This window comes from Triticum urartu, chromosome 3 (genome assembly GCF_003073215.2).
Source record: "Triticum urartu cultivar G1812 chromosome 3, Tu2.1, whole genome shotgun sequence".
Lineage (NCBI taxonomy): Eukaryota > Viridiplantae > Streptophyta > Magnoliopsida > Poales > Poaceae > Triticum > Triticum urartu.
In genome coordinates, this window is record NC_053024.1 from 537,636,964 (window position 1) to 537,650,007 (window position 13,044).

A 13,044-nucleotide genomic window follows, 5' to 3' on the forward strand; every position below is an offset into this window, starting at 1 on the left:
GACGACAACGGGGCACAAAGATCCAGCAGGTATCTACTGGCCTCTGGCCCGCCAGGGTTAGTTATATTTTGTCTTACAACATCTGCAGGCAGTTTTTTTACTGAATCAAACACACAACCCAGTTCTATTTTCCTCTTGAAACGCATGTCCTACATCCGTTTTCTAATCTCTACCTATAGTTTTACTAGTTCATATACACATATCATTATATTGAAAACACATAAAATTCCCTTTTCATATTTACATCCTTATTTTTGTTGTTTTTTCCCATCTAGCGCTGATTTTTTTACCACTGGTTTTCCCTTAAACCAACTAAATTGTCCCACGTCTTATTTGCTTACAAAAACAAAACGATTTTTTTGGCAAATCAATAAGTTCTTAAAAAAATGTTTATCCTTTCGGGATTACAACAGTTCAGATCCACCGAAATATGCAAAATAAGGTTGGACTTTTTGACCGTGGTCCTGGGCAGAAAATGGGCTGTAATAAATTACTTAAGAATTAGCAAATGGGCTGTAAATTGTAAAAAATAGCAAATGGGCTTTATGTGTCTGCCACAGATTTGGAGGCTAACTTGTGGGCCTACTAAGTTCATGCGTACACAAGGTTTCTCAAAAAAGAAACTTAGTCAACAATCGACTCTACTAGCGTCAGACCGTTAGATGTCAATCTAACGGCAATCGTGCTTCTTCAGTCTCTGATATTCCTACCCCAGCCGCCCAAACCAGCGCCATCGGAACGGCCTGCTCCCGCCTCTCGTGGCCGGCAGTGCTGCCGGGAAGGCCTCACGGCGCCATCATACTCGCATCCCTGGCCTGTCTATCCCTCTACTCACCCACATCTCCTGTTATTTTCCGGCGACGGCAGCCGAACCAGACAACCCTCGTACTCTCCACCGCGTGGGCAGCCACTGCCGTGTCTTCCCCGGCTCCGTGTCGTTCCCTTCGTAGGCATCGCCGTCGTCCACCGCCCTGGTGCTCTTGGCGCGGCATGGTCAACAATGTCCATCCAACGGCCGTAGTGCTTCTTCAACCTCTGGTCTTCTTGCCCTAGCCGCCCAAAGCAGCGCCAGTCGTGCCGCATGCTCCTGCCTCCCGTGGCCGGCTGTACTGCCGCGGAGGCCTCACCGTCCCCATACTACTCCCACCGCTGGCCAGGCCATCCCTCCACTCACCCACTCCCCCTGTTATTCTGCGGTGACGGCAGCCTCACACCACAGTCGAACCAGTGAACCCTCGTACTCCTCTCCGTGTGGGCATCCACTGCCACATCTTCCCCGGCTCCTCGTCTTCCCCGGCTCCACGTCGTCCCCTTCCTAGGCCTCGCCGTCGTCCATCGTCGTGGTGCTCTCGGCGCGGCGTGGTCAATGTGGTCAACGACCGACTTCCATCGGAAGAGTATTTTACGTGGAGAGGCTGACATCTGGGTCCACGGCAGCCGCAAGGAAGTGCCTCCTTATTACGCGCAAAATAATTATTCATCCACCTGGCAGTAGGGACCCACTAGACGGGCCACCAGTATTTTGCAAAAAAAACATTTCCCCCTGACTGCTGGGACCCACCGGACGGGCCACCGTATTTCGCGAAAAAAATGTTTTCCCCTGACTGCTGGGACCCACCGGACGGACCACCGTATTTCGCGAATAAAACGTCCCCCCCGCTGTCAGCTCGGACCCAGCGGAAGTGCCTCCTTATTACGCACAGAAAAATTAATACTCCCACTGCTAGCTGGGACCCACCATGGTGGGAGGCTGACTTGTGGGCCTACTAAGTTGACGAGGATGGAGGGCTTTGTCAACTTAGTCAATATGAACGATTCTAGCTCCAGTGACCGTACGGTGTCCATCCAATGGTCGTAGTGCTTCTTCAACGTCTGGTTTTCTTGCTCCAGCCGCCCAAAGTTGGGCCGGTCGTGCCGCGTGCTCCTGCCTCTCGTGGCCGGCTGTGATGCCGCGGAGGCCTCACCGCCCCCTACTACTCCCACCGCTGGCCCATGCTATCCCTCTACTCACCCACACCCCCTGTTATTCTGCGGCGACGGCAGCCTCACGCCGCAGCCGAACTAGTGAACCCTCGTACTCCTCTCCGCGTGGGCATCCACTGCCGCGTCTTCCCCGGCTCCGTGTCGTCCCCTTCCTAGGCCTCGCCGTCGTCCACCGCCATGGTGCTCTCGGCGCGGCGTGGTCAATGTGGTCAACGACTGACTTCCATCGGAAGAGTACTGTACATGGAGAGGCTGACAGCTGGGTCCACGACCACAGCCCAGTTTTTTGTGATTTGCCAAGTAAGTCGCTTTGTCAGGCCTGTTGGGCTGCAAATCTTTCAAGACGAGGAGAGCTTCATTCGGCTGGCCGAGAAAATGGTCCACCAGTAATGAGAAATGGGTTGTACATTTTTAAAACACATCAAACCGGCAATTAGTTTAAAATATCTTTTTTTTTCATTTTGAGATTTTAAATTACATTATTTTTTATGCATGGAGAATTTGTTGGATTTTATATTGATATACATTTATTTTTAAAATCAATTTGAATGTGAGTCAAAATTTCAGGATTAAAAACAGTTCGGACCGCACCGAAATATGCAAAATTTCGTTAATTTTTTAACCATGGCCACAATATGGGCTATAATGCTAACAAAAAGAATATGGGCTCCAAAAAAACCTTAAGAATTAGCAAATGCGCTGTAAATTATTAGAAATAATGGCAGATGGGTTGTATGCTGTTTTCCACAGATTTGAGGCTTTCCTAAAAAAAAGGTTGACGCACAAGCAGTGACTGTTGGATGTCCATCGAACGGCCGTCGTGCTTCTTCAATCTCTGCTCTTCCTGCTCCAGCCGCTCAAACAAGCGCCGGCGGGACTGCCTGCTCCCTCCTCCCCGCGGCCGGCTGTGCTGCCGCGTAGGCCTCACCGCCCCACCACACTCCCATCGCTGCCCTAGCCATCCCTCTACTCACCCACACCTGCTGTTATTCTCTGACGATGGCAGACAAACCAGTAAACCCTCGTACAGTTGTACTCCCCTCCGCGTGGGAAACAACTGCCGAGTCTTCCCTACCTTCGTGTCGTTTCCTTCCTAGGCCTCGCCGTCATCCACCGCCCTGGTGCTCTCGGCGCGGCCTGGTCAACGTGGTCAACAACCACATGCATCTGAAGTGGACTGTATGTGGAGAGGCCGACAGCTGAGTCCACGGCCGCACGCAAGGAAATGCCTCCTTATTACGCGCAAAATAATGATTCCTCCACCTGATATCAGGGATCCACCGAAAGGGCCTCTGTATTTCGCGAAAAAACGTTACCGCCGCTGACAGCTTGGACCCACCAGCTATATCTTCGCACACAAGGAAGTGCCTCCTTATTACGCTCAAAAAAATGAATACCCCCTGCTAGCTGGGACCCACCTTGGTGGGAGGCTGACTTGTGGGCCTACTAAGTTGACGGGGACGGAGGGCTTTGTCAACTTAGTCGATATGCACGATTCTAGCTCAAGTGACCGTACGGTGTCCATCCAACGGCCGTAGTGCTTCTTCAACCTTTGGTCTTCTTGCTCCTGCCGCCCAAACTAGCGCTGGTCGTGCCTCGTGCTCCTGCCTCCCGTGGCCGGCTGCGGTGCGGTGGAGGCCTCACCGCCCCCTACTACTCCCACCGCTGGCCAGGCCATCCCTCTACTCACCCACACCCCTGTTATTCTGCGGCGACGGCAGCCTCACACCGCAGCGAACCAGCGAACCCTCGAACTCCTCTACGCGTGGGCATCCACTGCCGCGTCTTCCCCGGCTCCGCATCGTCCCCTTCATAGGCCTCGCCGTCGTCCACCGCCCTGGTGCTCTCGGCACGGCGTGGTCAACGTGGTCAAGGAACGGCTTCCATCGGATGTGGACTGTACGTGGAGAGGCTGACAACTGGGTCCACGGCCGCAGCAAGAAAGTGCCTCCTTATTACGTGCAAAATAATTATTCCTCCATCTGACAGCGGGGACCCACCGAAGGGGCCACCGTATTTTGCCCCCCTGACTGCTGGGACCCACCAGCTACATCTTCGCACGCAAGGAAGTTCCTGACAGTTGGGACCCACCTGGTCGAAGCGTACGTAGCGTTGTCATTCTGGTCGCGAACGTGTACGTACATATATACTGGTCGATGTAGAGGCGCGCACGTGTCGTAGTAGAGGCGTGCACGTAGCATGTACACGTACGTACAGTGGCCAGGGTGCAAAAAAGAAAATACGGCCACGTATGTGTACATACGGGCGGGGTCTTGAACGCCTACTCGCGCATACGTACAACTAGGGCTCGCGTACATGGCTGGGTCAGAACGGAGAAACATCGTCGTCGTCATGTTCATGGGGATGCAACGGAATGTGTCGTGTTCATGGGGAGGCAACGGAATGTGTCCTGTTCATGGGGAGGCAACGGAATGCGTCGTGTTCATCGGGAGGGCTTGGACGGAACAGGCGATGGAAACGAGGCCTGGCATACCGCAAAACGGAGGAAACGGCCTTGTGTTCGACCGGCCATGTTCGAAACGGGATCCTGTTCATCGGGAGGGGTCTGGCGTACCGCAAAACAGAGGAAACGGACCTCCTACGGTCGAAACGGGGGTCCTGTTGATCGGGAGGGGTGTGGCGTATCGCAAAACGGACGAAATGGACTTGTGTTGGAGCGCTACGGTCGAAACGGGGGTCCTGTTCATCAGGAGGGGTGTGGCGTACCGCAAAACGGGACTACACGGGATAGTGTTCATCTCCACCGTCGACCTCCTCCAGCCTCCATGGGCTCCTGTTCATCCAGCCTCCACCGCGCGCTACTCCACCGGCTACAGTTCAACCACCCCTCCATCGTCTATTGTTCATCCAGCCCTCCACACCACGGGGTCCTGTTAAACCACCCCTCCACGGGCACCCCTCCACCGTCTACTGTTCATCCAGCCCTCCGCACCACGGGGTCCTGTTCATCCACCCCTCCACGGGCACCCCTCCACCGTCTACTGTTCATCCAGCCCTCCACCACACCACGGGGACCTGTTCATCCAGAGGCAACGCCACCGCTCACTGTTCATCCCAACCCCCGCAGCTCATTGTTCATCCAATCGATCGGCTTCAGTTAGCAGCAGTAGCGAAGGAATCGCTCGATCGGGTTCAGTTAACAGCCATCGATCGATCGCTCGGGTTCAGTAACGCGTAGCCTGCAGTGCAATCGCTCGGGTTCAGTTAGAGCCCAACGCCTCGCTCGGGTTCAGTTAGAGCCAACGCCTCGCACACACGCGTGTACGTGTACGAGAGAAGCGCATCGCTCGGCCCCCGACCTCCCACCGTGGGAACTCCCCGAAATTTTCCTCCCCTCGCTTCTACCACGGTTTTTTCCGTCATGGATGGCCCAAAGAATGTCATGCAGCTGCGTCTCCGGCCCGCCCAGGACGAAAAGCCCATTTTCCTGTCATGATTTTTTGTCATAGAAGTAGGAGCCCACCACATCTATGATGATACCAGGTTTTGTCACAATTATCGTCATAGAAGTGTCATAAGTATGTAGAATTTTTTTGTTCTACGTCTTTTTTTTGTATTGATTGTATTATTTTTTTGGTTTTTTTTTTTGTTTTTTGTTCTATATTTTTTATTTTTGTTCTATTTTATGTATTATGTTTGTTTCATTATGTTTTTATGACAGTAATATAATTTAATCTTGTTTTTCTTGTTTTTTTTTTTTTTTTTTTTTTTCAAATATTTTGTCTTTTTTCTTGTGTTTTATTAGTTTGTTTGGGCTAGTGCATGTCCTTCGCATGGTGTCTAAAGTCTTCTGTGTGTACTTTTCTTGGTTTGCTAGACTTTTTTATTTTGAGAGCCTGTTTTATTGTTTCAGCGGTTTTTGGTTAGGTCAATCTTCCGTCCGTGGGCAGGCATCCACCAGCCGCCTCACCAGGCCGAAGTAGCTGTTCGGAAGGGAGTCGCCAGGCCACATCCAGACTATAAGGCCCCTCATGGCCTGTTCGGTCGCCTTGTGCAACTCGACCAGTTGCTTCAGCTGGTCGCTCACATGCATTGGGTGTTCGGTCCCAGTATGCTGAGACCAGAACAACTTCTCCGTCGAGCTTCCCTCCACGGCATGGTAGTACTTTGCGGCATCCAAAACACTGCGGGGCAAATCTGCGAACGCTCCTTGAGAGCTCCGGACTCGGGTAAGTAACAAGTAATTTACTTTCACATGCTTGCTTTGCATAATGAATGCCTTACCCGCCGCTATCTTCCTCACCGCCTCAATTTCCTGGAGGGCCTTTTGGGCTTCGGCCTTGGCATGCTTTGTGCTCTCGAGGGCCGCGGAAAGCTCGGACTCTCGCATCTTTGAGTCAAGATCCAAAGTCTCGTGCTTCTTCACGAGAGCCTGGAGCTCTTGCTGCACCTCGCCCACCCGTGTCTCTTGTTTTTCCCACTCGGTGCGCTCCCCGGCCGCTTTGTTTTCGGCCTCGGACAGCGCTTGCTTCAGGGTCGCCACTTCGGTCATGGCCCCTGGCACATCCATGATGATCCTATCATTTTGCAACCGCATCTTTATATATATATATACATCTAGGCTATTCTGTTACTAGTGACAGAATATTATTCTGTTACCCTTTTTGAACTGACGGTTTCAGGTGGTTGAACTGATGTTTTCGAAGCGGGTTGAACTGACGCTTTCAGTTGTGTTTAACACATCGTTTTCTTTAGTTCAAAAACTTTTTGTAATTTTTTTGTCGGAACGTGGCGTGTAATATATCGCTGGAAAGCTCTTGACAACCATATTTCAAGTATATTGAACTTTTTTGCAAAATCATTATGGTTTAAGAGCAGTTTTGAAAAAACCATTTTTTTTAAAACCGAAAACGTGAATCGTATTTTGGACTCAATTTTCAAACGTTTTGTCGGAATGGAGCAAATAAGAAGGCGTTGGAAAGCTGGTCAAAATCCGCATCTTCCATATATGTATTGTTTTTTCTAATTCTATATGATTTAAAAGTAATTTGAAAAACGGTGAAATTCTGGGTGAAACGTATTTTCACGATTTTTTGCAAACAGTTTGTCGGATTGACGCAAATGATACGGTGTTGGAAAGCTATGTAAAATGCACAACTTTTTCGTATAGAAATATTTTTCTAATTCCTTACGGTTTAAAAACGAATTCGAATACGGTCAAATTTGATTTTGAACGCGATTTTTTAAAAAGTTTGTCGAAATATGGCAAATAATATACCGTTGGATAGCTATCAAAAATGCGAAACTTAGTCATGTTGAACGTTTTCCCTACTTCGCAACCGTTTAAGAGTAATTTTGAATACAGCATGACGGATCTTGCTGTTTTCTCGTGTGAAACACAGAGTAGTCGTACTGATATATATATATATGTATGTTTGTACTGAGCTATTTTTGTAGAGTAATTTTGAATGTTTCTGAAAAAGGGTGCTTGTACTGATGCTTGCATGGGTTTGTATTAAGCGTGTTTTCACTAACTAGACTTTGCTCTATTTTTTTGGTAATATTTTTCTCGTAAGTTTTCAATGGTTTACTGTATCGTCGCCCCTGTACTTGTATGTTTTGTATAATTGAACTGAATGATATTTTATTCAAAAAGAAAATGTGTTTGTTTTGTTTCCTTTTTTTAACTCAACATTTTTTTGACAACATTGTTCTGAACTTCTCTCATTTTACGACTTGTACTGAGGTACTTACTAAGCAGGATTTTCATGGGGTTTCTTTTTTTGCTTGAACTTTACAATTTGAATTTCTGCCATTTCTTTTATTCCGAACGGACCACCGTTTTAAACTCGTACTGAGGTACTTACTACGCCCGAACTGGGGTGGCTGTCGCAACGCAAGGAAGATGTTGTGCAGCGGCGTGAGGTGAGACGCCGGCTGCGTATAGAGGATCACGTGGAAGCGCTGCGTAGAGCGTGGTCTAGCGGCACGCTGGAGGGAGGACCATGACGGGGCGGCACGCTCGAGGGAGGGGGTGCGGGGCGGCACGCTGGAGGGAGGGACTACGGGGCTGCGCGCTGGGGGGAAGGGGTGGCGGGGCTGCGCGCTGGAGGAAGAAGAAAGGCGGGGTAAGTTAGGGTCACCGCGGCATGGGTCTGGTCCGGCGGCATCGGGGTGCGTCGGGCGGGGGCGTCGCGCAGCGGGGAGGGAGGAGGTGGCGCGCCGGCGGGGAGGGGGCAGTGCACGGCGGGGGAGGGAGGAGGCGGCGCACAGCGGGGGAGGAAGGGTGCGGCGCACCGGCGGGGGAGGCGCACGGCGGGGAAGGGAGGGGGCGGCGCACCGGCGGGAAGGGAGGGGTGGTGCACGGTGGGGAAGGGAGGGGGCGGAGCACCGGTGGGGTGGGAGGGGGCGGCGCGCTGGAGGAGGAGTTGGGGATCGGGAGGGAGGTGGTGGGTTCGGTCGCCGTCGCTCCTATATAGGGCCGAAGGGTAACAGAATATTATTTTGTTACTAATAACAGAATAGCCCTGTCCTATATATATATACAAGGTATTACTTACCTTTGTTCTCCTCGAGCTGCCTCTTGGCAAGGCCGAGCTCTTTCTCGGACCGCTCGAGGTTCTGCTTCAGTGTGGCGACCTCCGCAGTCAGTGCGGCAGAGGTCAGCAGCGAAGCCTGCATACGCATATAGACATATTTGTATTAGACTCCTGTAGATATTATTTGATCCTCTATTCGACATTTCTTTGTGAACACCAAACAGAGCATCAGGGGCTTCTGTCTATGCGGTAATATTTTCCTATATTTTAAACACTTAGCTCAAAGCCTGTTAGAAGGCTGGCATAGGCTTCAGTCAGTCCGCTCTTGGCGGACTGAACCTTCTTGATCACCGCACTCATAATAGTGTGGTGCTCTTCGTCGATGGAAGCGCCGCGAAGCGCTCCCAGCAGGTTGTCCGGTGCCTCTGGATGGACAGAGGTCACCGGCACGGGCGGCCTGCCCCTCTTGGAAGGGGGCCGCCTGCCGGAGTCTGGAACCACTGGAGGTTCCGGCACGGTGTTCGGCTGAGGGCCGAACTTGGAGCCCTTGGGAGTCTTGCTCCCTTTGCGCCTGGAGTCCGAAAGGTCGCCTTGAGGCGCCTCCAGGACTATCTCCCCCCCGGCTCGGTGCCCCTTGAGACAATACCTCGGCATTATCCGTAGGGCGAGGAGAGGAGGCGGTTGTAAGTGTATCACTATTCATATCCGACGAGTCCAAGGAACTGCCCGACGAGGATACATCGATACGGGCTCGGGGTGGACTGCATGATCATATTTGGCGTTAGGGAAAGCAGTGCAATAAAAGTATGCTATGAGTTACTCTGGTATCCGAATACTTACGACTTCGCCAGGGGCTTGGCCCTAAGTAACCACTCGTCTTCGCTGCCGGCGGCAGTGGTGAAACAGTCCGGAAGGAGAGTCCTTCCCCTCTTGAACCCTTCGGCCTCCCCGGTTGGGGCGGCCTTCCTTTTCTGGGCCAGATCATGGAAGTCCAGCCCATAATAGAACATAAGGCCACGGACGAATGGATGGTGGGGAAACCCAAGTCCGCGGACGAAGTGGGTGAGGAAAACCACCCTTTCGTAAGGTTCCGGGTTAGGGACGATCTGCCCCGCGGCTGGCAGCCGGTGCGCGATATCCGCGGGTAAGTATCCGGCCCCGCGTAGCTTTTTGATGTCTCCCTCCGTGACGGAGGAGACCATCCACTTGCCTCCCGCTCCGGACATGTTTGGAGAGGGTTGAGGAGAAGGATGTGGACTTGGGCGCTGGAGCTCGAGTGCGTGAGAATGGATGAGCAAGGAGGAAGAAGGCGTTGGTAGAAAAAGGTGAACCCTTATCCCTTTATAAGGGCGGACGGAACTATGTGCCCCCACTAGCCTGGTAAAACTCGCTTATCCCCCAAGCGCCGTAATTGATGGCGCGGTTGGGTTACCCGCGTCCGTATTGATGGGTATCCCATAATAAGGGGACACGATCTCTGCTTCGACAAGACGTGCCAAGGAAACCGCCTCGCGAAACACGCTGAGGTTGGTTGTGAAAAACGATTCAAATGGTGACCTGGCTGTGGTGTGACATCACACTGCAGAATGCATCGGCAGATTAGATTTGTGAAAATATTATTCTCTCTACGGTTGTATGTGGAACTTGTTTTGCAGAGTCGGACACGATCCTCGTGTTCAAAATCTTCTATGAAGTATTCGGAGGAGGAACCCGCCTTGCAATGCCGAAGACAATCTGCGCGCCGGACTCATCGTCATTGAAGCCTGGTTCAGGGGCTATTGAGGGAGTCCTGGATTAGGGGGTATCCGGACAGTCGGATTATATCCTTTGGCCGGACTGTTGGACTATGAAGATATAGGATTGAAGACTTCGTCCCGTGTCCGGATGGGACTCTCCTTGGCGTGGAAGGCAAGCTTGGCAATACGGATATGTAGATCTCCTTCCCTGTAACCGACTCTGTGTAACCCTAGCCCCCTCTAACCAGAGGGTTTAGTCCGTAGGACGAACAACAACAATCATACCATAGGCTAGCTTCTAGGGTTTAGCCTCTCTGAGTGGTAGATCAACTCTTGTACTACTCATATTATCAAGAACAATCAAGCAGGACGTAGGGTATTACCTCCATCAAGAGGGCCCGAACCTAGGTAAACATCGTGTCCCCTGCCTCCTGTTATCATCCGCCTAGACGCACAGTTCGGGGCCCCCTACCCGAGATCCACCGGTTTTGACACCGACATTGGTGCATTCATTGAGAGTTCCTCCGTGTCATCATCGTTAGGCTTGATGGCTCCTTCGATCATCGATAGCGATGCTGTCCAGGGTGAGACTTTTCTCCCCGAACAGATCTTTGTATTCGGCGGCTTTGCACTGCGGGCCAACTCGCTTGGCCATCTGGAGCAGATCGAGAGTTACACCCCTGGACACCAGGTCGGGTTCGGAAGCTTAAACTACACGTCCGACATCCGCGGAGACTTGATCTTCGACAGATTCGAGCCCCTGCCGAGTGCGCCGCACGATCACGATGAGCATGATTTAGCTCTACCATCAGACAGTGTTCAGGAGACCGCACTGGCAACCGCTCCGACACTCAATTCGGAGCCAATTGCGCCATCCATGGACGGGTGGATAGACCTCGCCACGGAGGCCGCATTCTCAGTGGTGATCGAGCCGAGTATCGACCTTACCCTTCACGAGAGCCGTGACGCCAAACTGCCGGATTCTTCCCCGGCCATGGACTCCGAACCGCCTGCGCCAGTACCTAGCGAATCGGACTAGGCGTCGATCATGGAGTTCACCTCCACGGATATCTTTCAGCACTCGCCCTTCGGCGACATACTGAACTCGTTAAGGTCTCTCTCCTTGTCAGGAGAGCCCTAGCCGAACTATGTCCGGCAGGATTGGGATGCGGATGATGAAGAAATTCATCGCCCACCCACCACCCACTTAGTAGCCACTGTCGACGATTTGACCGACACGCTCGACTTCGACTCCGAAGAAATCGACGGTATGGACGACGATGCAGGAGACGAACAAGAACCACTGCCCACAGGGCACTGGACAGCCACCTCATCATATGATATATACATGGTGGACACACCCAAAGAAGGCAATGGCGATGGGACAGCCGAGGATGACCCCCCCAAGAAGCAACCCAAGCGCCGATGTCAGCGGCGCCGCTCTAAGTCTCGCCAAGGCAAAAGCGGTGATACCGGCACAGGAGATAATAGCACTCCGGACATTGCCGAAGATGACGATAATCCCCTCCAGCAAGATTTAGAGCAGGAGGATGGAGAAGCTAGCCCTCCCGAGAGAGCGGCAGATGGAGAGGCGGAGGATGATAATTACACGCCTCCCTCCGAAGACGAGGCAAGCCTCGACGATGACGAATTTGTCGTGCCTGAGGATCCCGTCGAGCAAGAGTGCTTCAAGCGCCGGCTTATAGCCACGGCAAATAGCCTTAAGAAAAAGCAACAGCAGCTTCAAGCTGATCAAAATTTTCTAGCTGACAGATGGACCAAAGTCCTTGCGGCCGAGGAATATGAACTCGAACGCCCCTCCAAGAGTTACCCAAAGTGCAGGTTGCTACCTCGACTAGAGAAGGAAGCATTAAAACCTACATCTCCAGCGTATGACGCGGCTGATCGGCCACCTCGTGGCTGCGATAGACAGGCATTTCAGCCAAAAGCTCAGCCCGCACCCTAACGCCACTCAAATAAAAATGTCAAGGCACGGGGAAACATGCTAGACCTGCGAGACGTATTGGAGGACAAAGAAAAACACGCAAAATCGATCTACGGATCACGAGGGCGCGCCAGTACGCGAGACGATAACCGTCATGCCGAATACAGTAAAAGTAAATCCGGCCGGGCCGAACACAGCGGACTAGACTCATTTGAGCTGCGTCGCGACATAGCCCAGTACAGAGGCGCCGCACACCCCCTATGCTTCACAGACGAAGTAATGGATCACCAAATCCCAGAGGGTTTCAAACCTGTAAATATCAAATCATACGACAGCATAATAGATCCTGCGGTATGGATCGAGGACTTCCTCCTGCATATCCACATGGCCCGCGGTGACGATCTACATGCCAGCAAATACCTCCTACTCAAACTCAAAGGACCAGCTCGACATTGGCTCAATAGCCTGCCAGCAGAATCCATTGGCTTTTGGGAAGATCTGGAAGCCGCATTCCTCGACAACTTCCAGGGCACTTATGTGCAACCACCAGATGCCGATGACTTAAGCCACATAATTCAGCAGCCAGAGGAATCGACCTGGCAATTCTGGACACGGTTCCTAACAAAGAAAAATCAAATCGTCGATTGTCCGGATGCAGAGGCCCTAGCAGCTTTTAAGCACAACATCCGCGACGAGTGGCTCGCCCGGCACCTTGGCCAGGAAAAGCGGAAATCTATGGCGGCCCTCAAGACACTCATGACTCACTTTTGCGCTAGAGAGGACAGCTGGCTGGCTCGCAGCAATAACATATCAAAGAACCATGGTACTTCGGATACCAAGGATAGCAAAGGCAGGTCACATCGCAACAAACACAAGCGGC